Here is an 18,761-nt window from a genome sequence, read left to right as displayed (position 1 = left end):
AACCAAAGGAGCGTTAAAATAATGTTTCACACATGATTAAGCAGTATCGTTTTGATTTTGCTTGTAGCAGGCCACCCACTGGGACGTTAATGCGTATATTTACATAGAGCGATCTGTCCACGTTTGGTTGCGATATGACACGTTTGATTAACAGCGGATCATCAGTAATTTAAGCCAATATTTGTGCCACTATGTTTTACGATGACAAATTTCACAGGAATCAATAGTTCAGAAATTTATTGGGCCATGAATATCATTTTTCAAATGTTAGCATAAATTATCTCTTCATAAATTTAAAGCACACTCTGTTTCATTTGCTTGTCATTACTACGTCAGTATTCAGAAAAATCCGTAATGTGTTCATTACGTGAATATTTTTAACATCGTAATCATCTGTGTTCAAACAGTTTTGCTACTCAAATGGTTCAAATGGCTCTGAGCGTTATGGGACTTAACTGCTGAGGTCTTCAATCCCCTAGAACTTAGAAGTACTTAAACCTAACTAACCTAAGGACATCACATACATCCATGCCAGAGGCAGGATTCGAACCTGCAACCGTAGCGGTCACGCTGTTCCAGACTGTAGCGCCTAGAACCGCTCAGCCACCCCGGCCGTCTTTTGTACTCACAAAACTTCATAGAAATCAATAGTTTAGGTGTAGGTTTTATTTCGAAAATAGTAATAGCAATTTTTGCTAATCAGAGACTAAAAACACCGTCTTTAATGGTAGGCTGTAAGTTATTCTTATGTTGTTACAAATAAAATCGTCCTGAATGTATTCTTCAACAGAATCCCTTTTAAATCCGTTCTCGCCATTCCTTGAAATTATTTTGCAACGTTACGATGTTCTTGTTAAAAGAACACCTGGAATATTATAAGAATGGGAATTCAAGAGCCTGTAATTGTTTTACAAAAGTAACAGATCTTTATTTCCCCGTTGTCAATATTAACAGTTGTAAGTAATACTAATGTTCTGTTTCAAAGCAGCGAGCTGTATTAGTCTGTTTGTCCATTACAGTGCTGATAGGTCCTTACGTGGAATACTTATTGAAGTTGTTTCACCTGTGTCACAAGAGAACACAGGAGAGTAAATATTTCTCGTATGAATTACTAGAGCATATCTAAGGAATGGAATTACGAACGAATATACTCATGAGCTTTGTAATTCGATAAAATTCCTTTATGTAATTAAAATTACTCTCATAATAATCCGTAGAAGTAAATTCCAATATGGGATGACCTGTTCTGAAAACTCCAGGATCCCTAATGTGTATCGCAAAGACTAAGAAGAAATGAAAACACTGTTCCTTATTTGTTGAATGAAATGAAATGCTTTAGCGTTCACACCGACTGCAGATCATACTGCCACAAAATACTCAGGAGATTTATTGTCTAGTAGCGGAGACGATGCGCGGCGACATTCACTGTGAGGATATAGTACATCAGCTTTAATATTTATATTTGGTTATGCGAAGTATTATTAGGGGCACTGAAAAACTTTTATTTGATAAGTGCTTGCTGTTTTGGATTAACGTTAGTGTCAGATCTTGATCAAAAGCCAGCACGGAAGTATGAAAATTCAAACTTCATTCCGTGACAGAACGGACAAATGGCTGTGTAAGTGAAAATTCTTATAACCTGTAGACAGATATATTTTACATAATGAAACCGTACACAATGGCGTACACTGAAGCTTCTTAGATAGTAAAATCGTATTTAATTAAACGTTATTTTTATTTTTGGAACCTGGATATAACAATATGATCTTTACTCTATTTTGGACGAATCGATCATCCTGATTCAAAATAATATTTGTGTTGCAGTCCAACGCATTCCAATGGAGTGCAATGCTGTCTGCGCAAAACCGCAGTAGTGGAGTTTATGAGTAAACGGTCATCAGCAGCGATAATATTTCCCAAAAACTTTTATGTTACTCTGAATCCATGTGAAGAAATATTGCATGTCGTGTCACTTAAGGGGCTCCGGAAAGGCTCAAAATCATGAGAAGTTCAATTTTTACTTTTTTGCGTTTTCTGAATCTGCAGACTATTACCTTTTAATAGATATATAATTTATTCAATTCCGAAGACTACAACTATTTTTAAATTTTTTTTGAAATGAGTTCTACATGGGCGTGACTCACTGTGGCGCTGTTAAACTGCTGTCAAATGGTGTTATTATTAACGTCCGTGTTCATCAGGTACATTTTAGTGATGTGAGATAAAGTATGTGTTGTGGCTAACCTGTGATGGTTCAATATATAGCGCTGGTGTGATTGTCGATTGTTTCATGTTTATTTACTCTGTCGTTATCTCGAAAATATTCCTAATTAATTCTGTTTCTTGAGTCTCTGTTTTGTTGACGTATAATAATGAGTAAAAGTAAAGTTATTAGAAATCCTCTGAAGGCTTTTAAGAAAAGGAGAAATGTTGGAAAGCCAAAGGTATGTGTTATTACTGTAAATAATAACATTCTAACATGGTACGAGTGATGCTTGCTTTGGACAAGGAACGCCTTCGGGCTGCAGACAGGGCTGTAAAGAGTCTAGAAATACAAGCAAGAGTAAACAGGAGGAGGAAAAAGAGGAAGCTGGAGGAGGAGTTTGTAGAGGATGAAGACAATCCGTCCTATGGACCTGGAATGCACTAAAAAGTTAATCCAATCTTTGTCGCTCGATTCCCAAAACTTTTATTTTCTCATACTAATTACATGTTTTCTAAGGATCTTCCAAACATATTTGTTTCAAACTTTCAGTAAATGTTACACAGTACCTTCTGCATAATTTAACACAGCCTTTTTCCAAAAAACTGTATATTTTTGAATATATAAAAATAAAAATTGCAAAAAAATGTTGTGAGTTTTCATTACAATTGAAAAAAATCATCTTTAATAACTGAACTAAAATTTTGTAAAATCCCGGTGTTAGGTTGTAGGCCATATTCCAATAAATAATCTGTAAAAAGTTCAACTTCCTACCTCAAATACTTTGCGAGGAAAGATGTAATTTATAAGCGTTATTTTAACATTGCAAGTATAGGGCGTTCCGGAGCCCCTTAAAGTATAGTATGTCAACACCAATACGCTACATACTCATTATTGTCAGCTCTTACCAAAAATTTATAGCACAGTTCACATATTATTTACTTCAACTTTGCTAAGACTGTCAGTATGATTTGTTTCTATATCTATAACTGTGTTACTCACATACTGTATCTAATCACGGTGACACTGTACTGACGATACCCAATGAATGCTATATGCAGTTGGGATCAAATGAAATGACATGGAGAACATATCCCGGTGAAATATTCGACTGCATGATCGACGTGATATGCCGTCTCTTTGCGACATGCTTCGGGTTCATTTGGTAGGACTCTGAAGCATTTTGTGATGGCTGCAGTCACATTCTGTGTAGTACGGGCACATGTCAGAATGATTTTTGACTTGTTCAAAACAGATCCTGCCTAACACCATTTTCGGACTAAGTGTTGCATGGCACTCTTTGCTGGCACTTTGACGCCATTAAACTTCTCGGGTAACAACTGACTACTCCGTTTCCAAGACTTTGCCGTCACGTAACTTTTCACACGAACGCCCGTTGATCCACAGTGAGTTCGGTCGTCCCAGTTGCATTGCCCCCCTCATATTGACACACTGCGCTCTGAACCAGTGTGGATCATGTGCCGGGCGTACACATGGTGTGAACAGAAAACCAAAAGCTATTACGTATTCTGTTGACTGTCGTGAAACTGACTTAAAAAACGGTCGCACAATCTCGTCATTCCCTTACTATATTGAATGAGTAGTGCTCATAAGCGTCGTATCACTCTTCTAATGGGAAACTAGACGAGTATAATCATTCGTCGGCAATTGAATACTATTACTCTTCTTCCTTTTACCATGTTTTTTATCCCGTATCTTCACGGGGTAGGCATTTTAACGTTCGTATATGTCAGTATTGTAGAGGGTTGCCGGATGCCCTTCCTGTGACCACCCATTGAACGCCACCTCCTCCCCTCCCTCCGTCGGGAGGGTGGAATTCATGTACCATACCTGTGTGCGTCTACTTTTATTCCATTTGTGATCATCCTTACTTTCTGAGAATCGTGTAACTGAGGGAGCACATGAGTACCACGCTGGTATTCACCCATTAGAGTGCGGGGAAACAGCTAAATGCCTGATCAAAGCGGCTCAGCACACCAGCTTTTGTCAGTAATCCGCTGGGCTGAAAGGCGGCAGTCGTTCCACTCTTCTTTTAATTTTGTGGTTTTTTCAAGTTCTACGGAGTGTCTCTTTCCTGCCTGCGTTAGCTCAATTGTTTTCCCTGCAAGGGAGGATGACCACTCCAACCCGAAATAGGTTTTATTTAGATTTTCATTACATTTGCCATTCAGCTATCATGTGCATGTAATCACGTTTCCTGAACTAGGACGATCGATGGACTGTACCAATGATGGTGTGATTTGCATGCTATACGTGCAACTTTGTGAATAAATGGGACTCCTCGTTCAAACTTGCAGCAGAGTCCTGAGAATAGTAGTTGAACTTAGTTTTAAAAATTGGCTCTAGGTGCCAATCGGGCAGTGTTATCAGCATGGGATTTCTTAGCGCTTGCATTTATTCAAATATTATACGTGTAAGTGAGGGAAAATTTTGAACAGAGTGAGCAGGCGTTGTATCTCCTTCCTTCTGACTGGAGGAGCCGCCTGACGCCACTACACTAGAGAATTCGACGATTTGATTGGTCAGTTGCCCCTCCCCCCACCCAGCCATTTTCCATCTCCTCCCCACCAAAATGTTTCCCTCTAGTCACTGAAGCGAGGCTGTCATAACTTTGTACAGGGTGAAACCTGGTTGCTAGGTAACCAGAGAGCGCACAGGACAAGTTTAAGGTTGTGTATGGGGCCGTAAATAGTTACTGTGGGTTGCACAATCAAAGACACAACTTTATTTTCTAAGAACCACTTATTTACACATTGGCTTAAATAATAAGGCACAAGGCCTAGTTAAAGATAACTTGAGATGCTTCTGGGCTGAAGGCCCCAAAACCAAAGCAGACACAAAACGGCTGAAGGCATGGCTCAGAAATCAAAAGCAATTAACAGTAGTAGGTAAAAACTTCTTTTAAGAAGAGCGTGCAGAGAAAACAAGTAGCGGTTGAAGGCCTACACTACAAGTCTGAAGGACAATTATAATTAGAGCACATGATAAACAATTTTTCTTACCAAGAAATTTCATTTTGAACTTACAACAGAACGGGCAGTGCGTGATTAAGAGAATATTAACTTACTGCACGGCTAACGGCCACAAACAAATTTGAAACAATGGCTCAAGGCCTGGACAACAAGTCAAATAAATAACCTTGATTTATTAAAAAAAATTCCATTTAGAGAATACACATGGCTGAAGGCCTTATTAAGGGGTTAACGCAAATACCCAGCTGAAGGCCACACATAACACATGGCACAACTAACGGGTTAGGGCCTGCATTACAAACAATTTGAGTTAGAACAAATTCTAAGAATAAAAAAATTTAAAACATTCAATGCCCAAAATTTTAATTTAACGCAGCTGAAGGCCTTTATGCAAAATTAAAAAAACTGAATTAATACATGGCCAAAGGCCTCGCTCAATACTTCAACTAAAGTGAAAATCACAATTTAAAACAAACAGAGCAAGTGGTGCTCAGAAGTGTTCCAAGGGTCGGCCTGAGAAGGTAGCTGAAACGTAAGGAGAAGTGAGACAAGCAGCCAAGAGTTGAAGTTAGGTAAGCGGATGGCAACCCAAACTAGAGACAGCCCAAGGACCGACCAACAATTTAACCAATTCCCTTACGTCCGACCAATGGCACAATGAAGGAGAATATCGGCCAAGAACCGAGAATACAAATAGCATTACGTCTCTAGAAATTGGCGTCCAAAAACAGCTAGGGGAACAATAACCACTCTAAGCAAAATATGAACCAAACAACTTAAAAGGCGCCCGCATCTCGAGGTCGTGCGGTAGCGTTCTCGCTTCCCACGCCCGGGTTCCCGGGTTCGATTCCCGGCGGGATCAGGGATTTTCTCTGCCTCGTGATGGCTGGGTGTTGTGTGCTGTCCTTAGGTTAGTTAGGTTTAAGTAGTTCTAAGTTCTAGGGGACTGATGACCATAAATGATAAGTCCCGTAGTGCTCAGAGCCATTTGAACTGAAAAGGCTGTCGAACTACATGCCGTGCTGTACAGCAACAACACGACGAGGAAAATGCACAATGCCTACAAACTACAGTAACGACCATGGGAGGTAAGTGGAGCGTTAATGGCCACTGGGCACAAAATACCGCTGGCGCACTTCACCGAAAAGTAACAGTCAATTTAATAATTAATCACAACATAGGAAGACGGCTGCAAGATTTCGCCGACTCCAACACATCATACGATGCTGCTAGCACGAACAGCCAAGGGGGCAACAACCCTCAAACGAATGAAGAGATGACACAGTAGGTGAAGTTTCGTAACAGATTAACTGATCACTCAAATTCAGCGTCCAGGTTCAGTGGGCAACTATCTTTTCGCTCTCACAGCTAGCGTCTCACGATCTGACACCACGTGAACGGCACCAGTGGCCACGGTCTGCCATCGCACTGCGGAGACTTGCTTGCTGCTCCGTTCCAACCGGTCGACTCAATCCAACATGCAGACAGCATTAAAATAACAAGCTACACACGGTTCTGCAGAACACTTCCATAAACAACTCGAATAATACTAGAACCAGTCACTGTGGAACTACTAGCAGGAATCGCAAGTCGACACACACAGAGAGCGCCGAAGCGGTCGGCTACCAAATACACGTCGCCCGATGAGACGACCGACCGAACGACCCAGCAACGGTCGTCGCCGATCAAGTCTCCTTCCGTCGGACAGAGTATGTGTGTGTCCCCACCGGTCGGGCAATTATTGGCTGTCCAAACCTCGCTGTAGCTCCATGCAGACTGAACTCCACTCACACCACGCCTTGGAAATACTAGCGGTCGCTCCAAAGATAATACGTCAGTGCTCATATCTATAAGCGCTCCTGCTGACACTCAAGGGCAGGCAAGCCAGTAACTTAGTGACGCCAGTAAATCGAATAAGAAACGATGCGACAGAACAGTAAACGCAAGATGACAAGCAACAAATGGCATGAACACGAGCCTGGCACGGCCGAAGGAGTTTGAGAGTCGAAGATGAGTCACTGAGTTGGTGTGTGTGTTGAATACAGCCTATGATGGGCCGCTTCCGTGTGGACATAGATGATGATTTTCGACTCGAGTTAGTTCAGCGTTCTCGAATAAGCGGCTTGCTGTAATTTTAAAACCAGCTATTTGAAACATTACGGGGTTCTCGTGACTGATAATCTTGTTAGCATTTAAGTAGATTCGGATAGCAATCACTTCATGCGTCATGATCCTGACTGAGTCATGTTTCCTTCCACTGACACCCAGAACACAGTTTTGATGACTGAACCTTTACTAGATAATGGTGAATATAATATTCTGTAATCCTTTGAATTAATATCATTGGTCTCTGTGCTGATATAACTGAATCTATGCGTTTATGACAATACAATACATACCGCAAGATACATTATATTGTAATAAATAGTTACCGCATCAACACAGGCCCTGTCGCCATTAATGATAGAATTACTCCTGGCGGGGCTAAAACGATGACACAGAATAACATCTGTCTTCCTATTCTTAGTTTCAAGAATGTACAAGAATTTGGATTGCGACTACGTGACATATGGAAGTTCGCGTTGCTCGTGTAGCCAAAGTGGTTGAAACTGCAGCTCATGACAAGCGGGTGATCATTGTCTGAGTCCTAGGCTGTGAAAAATTTTCACGTGTCACAATATGTGATTCCATTTCATGATAATCTTTCAAAGTTCGTGTCTCCACATATGAGCACATGAACTACCATGTTGCGCCCCTAAGCCAACCAACTGATCACTGAATAATTATATGAGTACAATTTACCTTTCCGCATTCATTCATGGTGTTAGTATTACACACATGCTCCGATTTAATGACGTTCAGGAATACGCTCCACTTTGTAAATTTGTATCCTTTAAGAATCAATTGAATTTATTAAACTTTTACCAAAAGTGCATTCCTGCATTTCTAGAAGGCCTTCCCTCCTGTGATCACTGACATCATGTACACTGTAAGACAAAGTTGTTAGGAAGAAATGAAGGAACTGCTGCTTGTCATCCCTGACATGTCCTATGTAACAAGGGTGAACTTACTCATCCTGAGTCGGCCATCTAAAGTTTCACAATTTCAGCATGCAAACTGGTTTAGCGAGACCAGCGAACGGGTGCACCTCACACTGGAATCTGCCCGCATTTCATGTCGTCATGGGGAAGTTATCCCGGTCGGATAATCAGAACGCCAGAGCGCGTACTTTGCAAATTTTAGTGGACGCCTCAGGACATCACATCTGCCGCAGCGCACCTCTCTTCGCCCACAACGAGCCATTTTCAGCTGCCGCCTGAATCAGGGTGAAAGGGTGAAATACAGATGCACTGGCGTAGGGATGTTAAATATTATTTACAGCTCATTGTTCTAAGGTCAACCACAGTTTGCCGTATACTTGGTCGTAGTCGATTCGAAATAAATAGTGGAGTCAATGTGCCTTATAAAGGGATTAACTCAGGCGAGAACTTGTATAGCTTCCCAACCCAAAGTATGCTTTTACAATCAAACACCATTTCTTTTGTGATATGTGTTTGTCGTTTTTCAGTAGTATTCTTCAGCTAGGAGTAATTACAAAAAGGATCCATGAAACTTATTATTTAGTAAACTTTAATACGCCACTGTTCTCATTCGTATTCCGTCAACTATTTATTGTTCCTATTTTATTGTGGTGCTACATGTGTACACAAGCAACTTAAGGTTCAATCTTATTCAATTATTTAATGCGATTGTTGACTTGGGTTCTGAAAGTGGCTACAGGCATAAGCAACGAAAATCCCATAAGGAAATAAACTAATTCAATATAAAATGAAGGGTGTAGGTCACGATTTGGTTACTGAGAAGGTAATAGTTTTCTTTCGATGAAAATAATAACTTTCAGCATCACTCTGATCTATATTTATGACTAAACAAGCGACGGCTTGCATGTTTATGTGGTTTTCCCTTACTGTACAGACAACATGCCATAGTATATTGCATGTAGTATTCGGAAATGCATCTGTGCTACCTGAAGATGCCACAGAAAGGAAAAGATAATGAGACACTTGATCTGCAGACTGCGCTACAACTTTGAATGAGACAACAAGTCAAATTACATCCTCCTCAGTGTTATTTATGTCCGCTCTACTCAAAGCATTCACCTGCCTACAGTTTAAACGAGTGCTTTCAGAAAGTCACAACGGATATCCTCCCTCATCCTTGCCTTACGGAGATAATATGTGTGGCTCTGAGCACTATGGGACTCAACTGCTGAGGTCATTAGTCCCCTAGAACTTAGAACTAGTTAAACCTAACTAACCTAAGGACATCACAAACATCCATGCCCGAGGCAGGATTCGAACCTGCGACCGTAGCGGTCTTGCGGTTCCAGACTGCAGCGCCTTTAACCGCACGGCCACTTCAGCCGGCAGATAATATGTGTCTCTGGGAATTCAGGTACAGTGTAACAGCTTCTTATAATGATAAAAAGATCTAATGCTAGTAACCGAATCCATCTTCGGCGTTTCATACATTAAATGTAGTTGAAGCCTTCACATCATCAGATCTAGTGATCTTCTGAAATGTTGCTTAATATTTATGGTGTATAAATGATGCTGCATTTTCAATAGCTGATTATGCCTTGTACGTAATTATGTTAAGAGAGATCGTGAATTGAAGCTTTTACTTTGTTAGTTTGTTTATCAGGGTTAAAAGTCAGTACAAACAATCTTATCTCTTACGTAGACCTAGATTTCTCAGAAGAGTTTATACCAATTGCTGTTAGAAGAGAAGAGATTTTAACAGTCTTTTCTCGTGACATCGGTATTTTGCTAATGATAATGACTATATGACCAACTAATAACTAGTCGATCAGAGTCAGCACAATTACGAACGTTACCGGAATGTTAGCTTCAATCATGTAGGCTTTTTTGGGGGTCAGCACCGACACACAGAAGGAAGGCGAGAATTTGCGATGGCCGGAATTGCAAATGACGGGTACAAAACATTTGCAGATCAATAGCACACTATTTCTATAAAGGAGTATGGAAATAGCTGAGATGATTGCTGTTTTTAGGTAAGGCAATACAGTAGTCGATATGGGGAAAGACGGCACCGAAGTAAGAAGCAATATGTTGCAAAAAAAAAAAAAAAAAAAAAAAAAAAGCCGGTTTTTTTCACGAGTGCTCCTGCAAAGTATTCTGATCCTAGATTAAACCCTGAAGTGAGACTCCAAGATTTCAGATGTAATATATATGTTTGCAAGTAAGAACACAAAAATCGGAATACGTTGAGAAAGGAAGATAATCTCTGTCTGATAACGATCGACATTGCATGTGAAGTAACACGAATAGTCTCAGAAAAGGTAACGAAAATCGAGAACAGACAGGGATCTAATTATTGTATGAAGCAAGATAAGCAGTCAATTTATAATTGAATGACGGCTGCTGATGTATCTAATAAAAGTAATAATTGTAACAGTTGTGTTACTAAATTTAACACTTCTGTCACTAAATGTAACTGGGTTTTCTCTTTTGATGCTATCAGTTGTCAGGATGAGCATTGTAAAGCATTCTGTCAGGGTGAAAATATTAAATAAATTAACTTTTCTCTCTTAACAACATGTGGGCAGGGTGGGTTCTTCCTTAACTCGGGTATGAGGTAGAATGAAACAGCATTTTTACATAAGATAACTTTTATTGAAAGTTTCGTACAACTGTATGTTACTGGGACGTTCTGGTTCGGAGAGCGGCAGCGGTGTCGTTTGCGTAGCCTTCTGCTGCGGCAGCGGCGGCGGCGGCGTCTGATTACGCGTAGCGATGTGTATCTCGTGTCACCGTCTCGCCCAGCTGACTGGAGACGCGCAGCGCGAGGTGGCCCGTTTAATTATTGCGAGCGACGTCGTGCATCGGATGGTGATACCTTGAATGTGGCGTCCCAGTGTTTCTCTTCTCTAAGCGGCCACGTGTGTTGTGCGTCGACCAGCGGAGCGGCGCGGCGGGGGAAGGCCAGTGTCCCGGACTCGAACCACGGACTCCCGCTTGCCAGTCTTCGGCTGTCAGGTCTTCATCCCAGCTCACACGTGACTGCTGATGTGAGGCCGTCTCCTTCCCATCCTCACGAGTCACCCGGGTGCGTAAAATCAGTCTTCAAATACCTTTTAACTTCTGTCTTCTGGCGCTGAGGCTGCTGCTTGCTATTCCATTACAGCGGCGGACTTGGTGCGTCTGTGCATGATGTAGTCTCTTCTTGCATGACGGTCTTCAGCACCGAACCTGACTTAAAACAACTGCTACGCTTCTTCACTTCTTCGTCTTCTTCGTCGCTCGTCTCCATCTTCGTCTCCGTCTCCGTCTTCGTCTTCCGTTTTCGTCTTCATCTCTCGGGCCCACTGCGTCTCGCGTATTTATTCACTTCAGTTTAGTGGGGGTGAACGACTTCATGGCCATTGCCTCTTCTGTCACGTTGAAAGGATTCTCGAAGAATCTTCTTAACATTGGCTCTTGGAATGTAGGCGAGGGCCTTTGCTCACATGCGACAACTGAGAAACACGTAAGCCGGCCATTGCCTCTTCTGTCACGTTGAAAAGCTTCTCGAAGAATCTTCTTAACGTCGGTCATTGGCTCTTGGGATGTAGGCGAGGGCCTTTGCTCACATGCGACAACTGCGAAACACGTGAGCCGGTCGGGCGATGCCCTGACGGCTGAATCGACAGCGCCCGCTTATGTGGAACTTGCTGACTTCACGGTCATTGTCTCTTCTGTTCCGCTGTTCTGCCCGCTGAATGCCAGTATGTAACTCTCTAAACTAAACCAAGTTTTTCATTTATATTCTAATTTCTACTTAACTTTGATTTCACTAATTTATTTACTTAAGTACCACTCAACATTCCTCCACCCTTCGGAGAAATTCGCCCTCGAATTTACCACTCAACATTCCTCCACTCAACACACGGCAAAAGCACTAACACAAGTAATGAAAACTCTCGACATAGAAGATCACACACGCTTCACATTAAGTATGTTGAAAATACTTAATCACTTTACTAAAGTACTGTACGCTCATGAATCACATAGTTCACACATAAATGGTTATAATAAGTGAAACAAATCTTGATGACAATGAATAAACAAAAATAGATTATTCACTTAGAAAGTTACATAGGAACACCTGTTTAATCTACCCTATATTAATGCAAGAATATCTATTCTACAGTATTGTTTACTTTAACATAAGACTGTTTAGTAAAGAGTGAAGTACAATAAACGAAATTAATACACTAATGCTCAAAAGTAACCACTGAAGTACACCAGTTAAGAGTGTGGTATCCAGTTAACAGGAATTTGATGAAGTGTTATATTATGATTTGGCTTATTTTTTCGTCTTAAATAAAAGAAAACTGTACAAAGCAGAAACACCAACACAAAGGTTCCAGATATACCCGTTCCTAAATTTATAATTTTAGTTTTGTGTTCACTTTTTAATATTAAGACGTGTTGCATCATAATATTAGCATCAATTTTGCCTTGCTGCGAGTTTATGAACATATCTAATGACTTCAGAAGGGAACTGTCAACGGAGTCATTGAGGGAGGATAGGTTTTGTGTAGGAAATGCTTGCATGGCGTTTTCTGAAAAAGCAAACAACATGGTTATGGGCCTACCAACCTAGTAAAAACAAAAATAAAGAAAAGAGGAAAAACATTGTTAACTACAAGATCTACATCAATCTACGTTCAACCTTTTTTTTCTTAGAAAAATAAACCATCCACAGTCTACTGAGATTCCACTAGGACATTCGCACACTTGGTCGAAGATTGTATGGTGCCATGTCTGTATGTTGTGCTGGCGTGGCCACTCTTTTTCCTTTTCGGGTACTTCCTCCACCCTTCGGAAAAGCAGACACTATTGTTGAAGGAATTACATCTGGAGCGCCCTTAAAAGGTTTTAAACGACTTACATGCACAACAGTAGTTCGACTGGGCAGTTGGAATTTAACGTTGACTGGTGACGTGATCTCAATAATTTGATAAGGACCTCTGTAGTTTGTTACAAATTTCTTTGTTTTTCCTTTCGCAACGTATGGAGCTGAAAGCATCACCCACTGACCGATTTTGTAATTTGGATATTTAGCTTGGGCATTACCTAACCTTTCCTGTCGTTCCAAAGCCTTTGTATTAGATTTTTGAACCTTTTTCCATACATCTTTCATCATTCGACTGAAATCTCTTACTGTTTCTCCGACTTTTCCGTTTTTCTGCCTGATTACATCAAAAGGGGACGGCATTTTTCTCCCATTGACCACTTCATAAGGTGACATGCCAGTTGCTTCATGCGTTTTGGCGTTGTATACCGACACGATTATTGGTAAATACGTATCCCAATTAGAATGTTGTTCGTTAATATAATAACTAAGCATCTTGCCAATTGTCCGATGAACTCTTTCTGTGCGTCCGTTGCACTGAGGGTGTAACGGAGTTGTGCGTAATTTGCGTATTTTTAGTAAGTGGCATAGCTGTTTCATTAGTTCAGACATAAAATTAGATCCCTGATCTGTGATAATAGCTTCAGGTACGCCAAATTTAAGTATCCAGTTGTTAACTAAAGCTTGGGCAACTGTATTTGCTTGCTGATCTGGGAGACTCACCATAGCTAGGTAGCGTGAAAAGTGATCTATAATTGTAAGAACATACTTATTACCAGCAGGTGTTTTATGAAACGGCTCGTAGAGATCCACTCCACAGATTTGAAATGGACATGAAGCCTCGGGGAGCCTCTGTAAGGGTATTTTTGAACGAGAAAGTTCAGCTCGTTGTGAGCACGCAATGCAATTGCGAACGTACTGCGCAACATCCTCCTTTCTAATTTGCCACCAAAATCACTCTGCTACACGTCTTTCGGTTGTCCGCTGTCCACCGTGTCCTGCAAGGATATGATCGTGGGCCTCTGCCATTATTTCTTGTCTAAGGTGTTGGGGAACAACAATTCGCGGTCCAAGTTTTGTTTTACGGCATAATACACCATCTTCAAAGCAAAATTGTTTTTGAGTTGCGTATTTTTTCCATTCTGCATCCTCATCTTGTGTCTTTCTCCAATCCTCAGTATCTCGGCCTGTTGCTTCCAAAAGTGCTATTTTCCGACTTAGACAATCTGCATTCGTGTGTTTTTTGCCTGGTTTATGGATAACTTCGAAATCAATTTCGGAAAGACATAGGGCCCAACACGTGAGACGACTAGATGGATCCTTTAACCCAAGCAACCATTTTAAAGCTGCGTGGTCTGCAATGACCTTGAATTTCCTACCATACAAGTAGCATTTAAAGTATTTGATACCATAAATAACACTTAACAATTCCTTCTCTGTTGTGGAATAATTTCTTTCTGCCGTTGTTAGTTGTCTCGAAGCGTAGGCTATGGGGTGTTCCGCGCCATTACTATTCTGACTCAAAACAACTCCTACTGAATGACCACTTGCGTCACAGGATAAAATAAATTCTTTATTATAATCTGGGTAGGCTAATACTGGACTGTGTGTTAACTTATCTTTAAGGGTTTGAAATGCTGATTCACAAACTTCAGACCAATGAAATTTTGCACCCTTTTTCAATAATTGGGTTAAGGGTCGGGCAATTTCAGCAAAATTTTGAACTTATTTTCGGTAATACGATTCGAGACCAATAAAACTTTGTACTTCCTTAACGCGTTGTGGTGTTAGGAAGTCCTTAACTGCCGAAATTAATCGAGGATCTGTTCTAATTCCTTTTTCACTAATGACATGCCCTAGGTATGTAACCTCTGTCAATGCAAAACTACATTTTTCCATATTTAATGTTAATTTAGCTTTTCTAAGTCTCTGAAAAACATTACGCAGACGTGCAGCATGTTCATTAATGTCTTTGGAGAATACAATAATATCGTCTAGATATACACAACATTGCTGAGTTTTTAGTCCTCGCAATACTCCATCGAGTAGTCTTTGAAAAGTTGCTGGTGCATTTTTTAAACCGAAAGGCATTCTTTTAAATTGCCAGTGGCCTCCAGGGGTAGAAAATGCTGTTTTATGCCTATCTTCAGGTGCAACTTCCAATTGATGATATCCGCTACGTAAATCGATTGTTGAAAAGTATTTACTGTTACCCAAACTGTCAATGATATCTGTAATGTTTGGAAGTGGATAAACATCTGAGATAGTTTGTTTGTTAAGGTGTCTGTAGTCACAACAAAATCTATATCGTTTCGTACCGTCGGGAGACTTCTTTGGAATAATTACAATATTTGAATTATAAGGCGAATCAGAATATTCTATAATTCCATCTTTTAGGTGCTGTTCTGAAAATTCATCCAGTACTGGCTGTAAGTGATGCGGAACTCTATAAGGCTTCCTATAAACTGGGGGGCTATTTCCTGTTGGGGTCCTATGCTGTCTGATATCTGTTGCTGGCAGTGGACCTTCTGCATTAAATAAATCTTGGAACTCAACTAAAACTGCTTCTATCGTGTCTCTGTAATTTCCTTTCAAATGCTCAATCTTCTGGCGTAATGCGGTTTTATAGGCGTCTGGTTTCTAACCATCATTAATATCTGACCAAATAAAATCTTCTTCTTCAAAAGTACTGACTGTTGCTACTAATATTCCCTTATGCAACTCTTTGTCCTCCACTCCAAAATTGTCAATAAGTACCGGTACTTTTCTTTCTCCCTCAACGTCTTGAACCCGTATAACACTTCTACGTACAAAACAATGTGATACATCTAATTCCTCATTTTCCTCTAGTGGCTCTATTAGACATATTGTATCTATAGGTACCTCGGGGTCAACGGTCATCCAGAGAAGTTTTCCTGAGCCAGATGGTATCTGATCCCGCGAATCAACCTTCAAGGACGTTGCACGCAGTGTAGTTGATTTCGCCTTCCGGTTAGGGAAATCTTGCGGCAGAGGGCCCTTTGCAGCGGTGTCACCTAGCTGAAATACTATTCCGCTAAGTTCTACAGTTTGCTGCCTGAGGTCAATTTTAGCGTGATATTTATTCAGGAAATCCAACCCTAGGATCGCGTCGAACCCGTCAGTTATCTTTGTTACCACTTCTACATCTTCTTGAAATTGTACACCGTGAATATAGAAAATCAATGATGTACATCCTAATGACTTCACTGTACCTCCTCCTACCCCACTCAATCTATACCTTGGAGGGTCATATTTCTTTTCTCCAATACATTCATTACTCACTATTGATAGTTTGCGCCTGTATCCACCAGTATCCTTGCCTCTTTATTCTGTATGGTAGCAGATAACCAGCATTCCGCCTTCACAATCGCCTTAATGGCATGAAATTTTATTGGGAACGCCTGGCGGCGGTTCCGACATTCCCGTTTGAGTTTAACTGATTTCTATTTCCAAAAACTTTCTTAGACCTGCATTCCTTGAATGTGTGACCTATTCTTTGACAATTAGTGCATTGAGGTTGTCTGCAGTTTTTTGCTACATGTCCCTGTCGATCGCACCTAAAACATCGTACTCCTGCTGAAAATACATTTCGCTTCTCCTTGTATCTGGTGGCAATGTCAATTTCTTCAAAAGCCGTCGCCACAGATACAGCTTCTGCCAAATTCTTAGAAAACTCTGCCCTGACACGACGGGACGTTTCAGGAGGCAACCCACATAAAAATGTATCCAGAGCTCTATTTTCTGCCTCTTGTAAAATAAATTTATTTGCTTCATCACTAGTTGTCAACTGATAGGTGTTAATATTAACTTTTCTAATCCTGTCTACAAAGCTTTCTAACGATTCGTTTTGCCTCTGAGTGATAGTGTTTAACTGTTCCCTATAAAATCTACAGCTGTTCTGTTTTTGAAAACGTTTGAGCAATCCTTTCGTCAATTCCTCAAATGTTGGAGCATTCCGTGATTCTTCATGGTATAATACGTGTGCTTTAGCCTCTCCTAGCAATCTTAACTTTGTCATTTGTAAGAGCTGTTCATCTGACCATGATCCTAACTTTGCAGCTGCTACTAAATCATCAAAAAAGGCTGTTATGTCTTCGCCAGGTTTACCTGAAAAAGGAGTTACTAAGGCTGCTGCTGAGGAATCTAGGGTGGGAGGGATTGAACTGGTTTGCCTAACCACACACAAGTGTTTAAATAATGCATTATTATCATTTTTAAGCTGTGCTATTTGATTAACTAAGCTCTGAATAGCTTCCTCAGTAGAAACCGCTTGTGGTGCTGACTCTGACTTTGTACGATTTCGTGTCATCATTTTACAAACTATTAATTACACAATCTTACTATACTGAATTAAAAAGATGTTTAAAAATTTTCGACAAACTCTTAGGTTCATGAGAGAAAATACACCTCTAAATAAAGAAAATATTACGACTGCTATGCAAACCCCTATCCTTTCACACATTCAACAATACTAACTGTGGACCTTCAGTGACTGTCATTCACACCTCATATTGAGCCAAGGGTTTTCTCTGACACCAAATGTAACAGTTGTGTTACTAAATGTAACACTTCTGTCACTAAATGTAACTGGGTTTTCTCTTTTGATGCTATCAATTGTCAGGATGAGCATTGTAAAGCATTCTGTCAGGGTGAAAATATTAAATAAATTAACTTTTCTCTCTTAACAACACGTGGGCAGGGTGGGTTCTTCCTTGGCTCGGGTATGAGGTAGAATGAAACAGCATTTTTACGTAAGATAACTTTTATTGAAAGTTTCGTACAACTGTATCTTACTGGGACGTTCTGGTTCGGAGAGCGGCAGCGGTGTCGTTTGCGTAGCCTTCTGCTGCGGCAGCGGCGGCGGCGGCGTCTGATTACGCGTAGCGGTGTGTATCTCGTGTCGCCGTCTCGCCCAGCTGACCGGAGACGCGCAGCGCGAGGTGACCCGTTTAATTATTGCGAGCGACGTCGTGCATCGGATGGTGATACCTTGAATGTGGCGTCCCAGTGTTTCTCTTCTCTAAGCGGCCACGTGTGTTGTGCGTCGACCAGCGGAGCGGCGCGGCGGGGGAAGGCCAGTGTCCCGGACTCGAACCACGGACTCCCGCTTGCCAGTCTTCGGCTGTCAGGTCTTCATCCCAGCTCACACGTGTCTGCTGATGTGAGGCCGTCTCCTTCCCGTCCTCACGAGTCACCCTGGTGCGTAAAATCAAATACCTTTTAACTTCTGTCTTCTGGCGCTGAGGCTGCTGCTTGCTATTCCATTACAGCGGGGGACTTGGTGCTTCTGTGCATGATGTAGTCTCTTCTTGCATGACGGTCTTCAGCACCGAAACTGACTTAAGACAACTGCTACGCTTCTTCACTTCTTCGTCTTCTTCGTCGCTCGTCTCCGTCTTCGTCTCCGTCTCCGTCTTCGTCTTCCGTTTTCGTCTTAATCTCTCGGGCCCACTGCGTCTCGCGTATTTATTCACTTCAGTTTAGTGGGGGTGAACGACTTCACGGCCATTGCCTCTTCTGTCACGTTGAGAAGCTTCTCGAAGAATCTTCTTAACGTCGGTCATTGGCTCTTGGGATGTAGGCGAGGGCCTTTGCTCACATGCGACAACTGAGAAACACGTGAG

Source organism: Schistocerca cancellata, chromosome 8 (assembly GCF_023864275.1).
Source record: "Schistocerca cancellata isolate TAMUIC-IGC-003103 chromosome 8, iqSchCanc2.1, whole genome shotgun sequence".
NCBI lineage: Eukaryota > Metazoa > Arthropoda > Insecta > Orthoptera > Acrididae > Schistocerca > Schistocerca cancellata.
The sequence above is the reverse complement of the archived record's forward strand: the minus strand, read 5'-3'. Positions refer to the sequence as shown.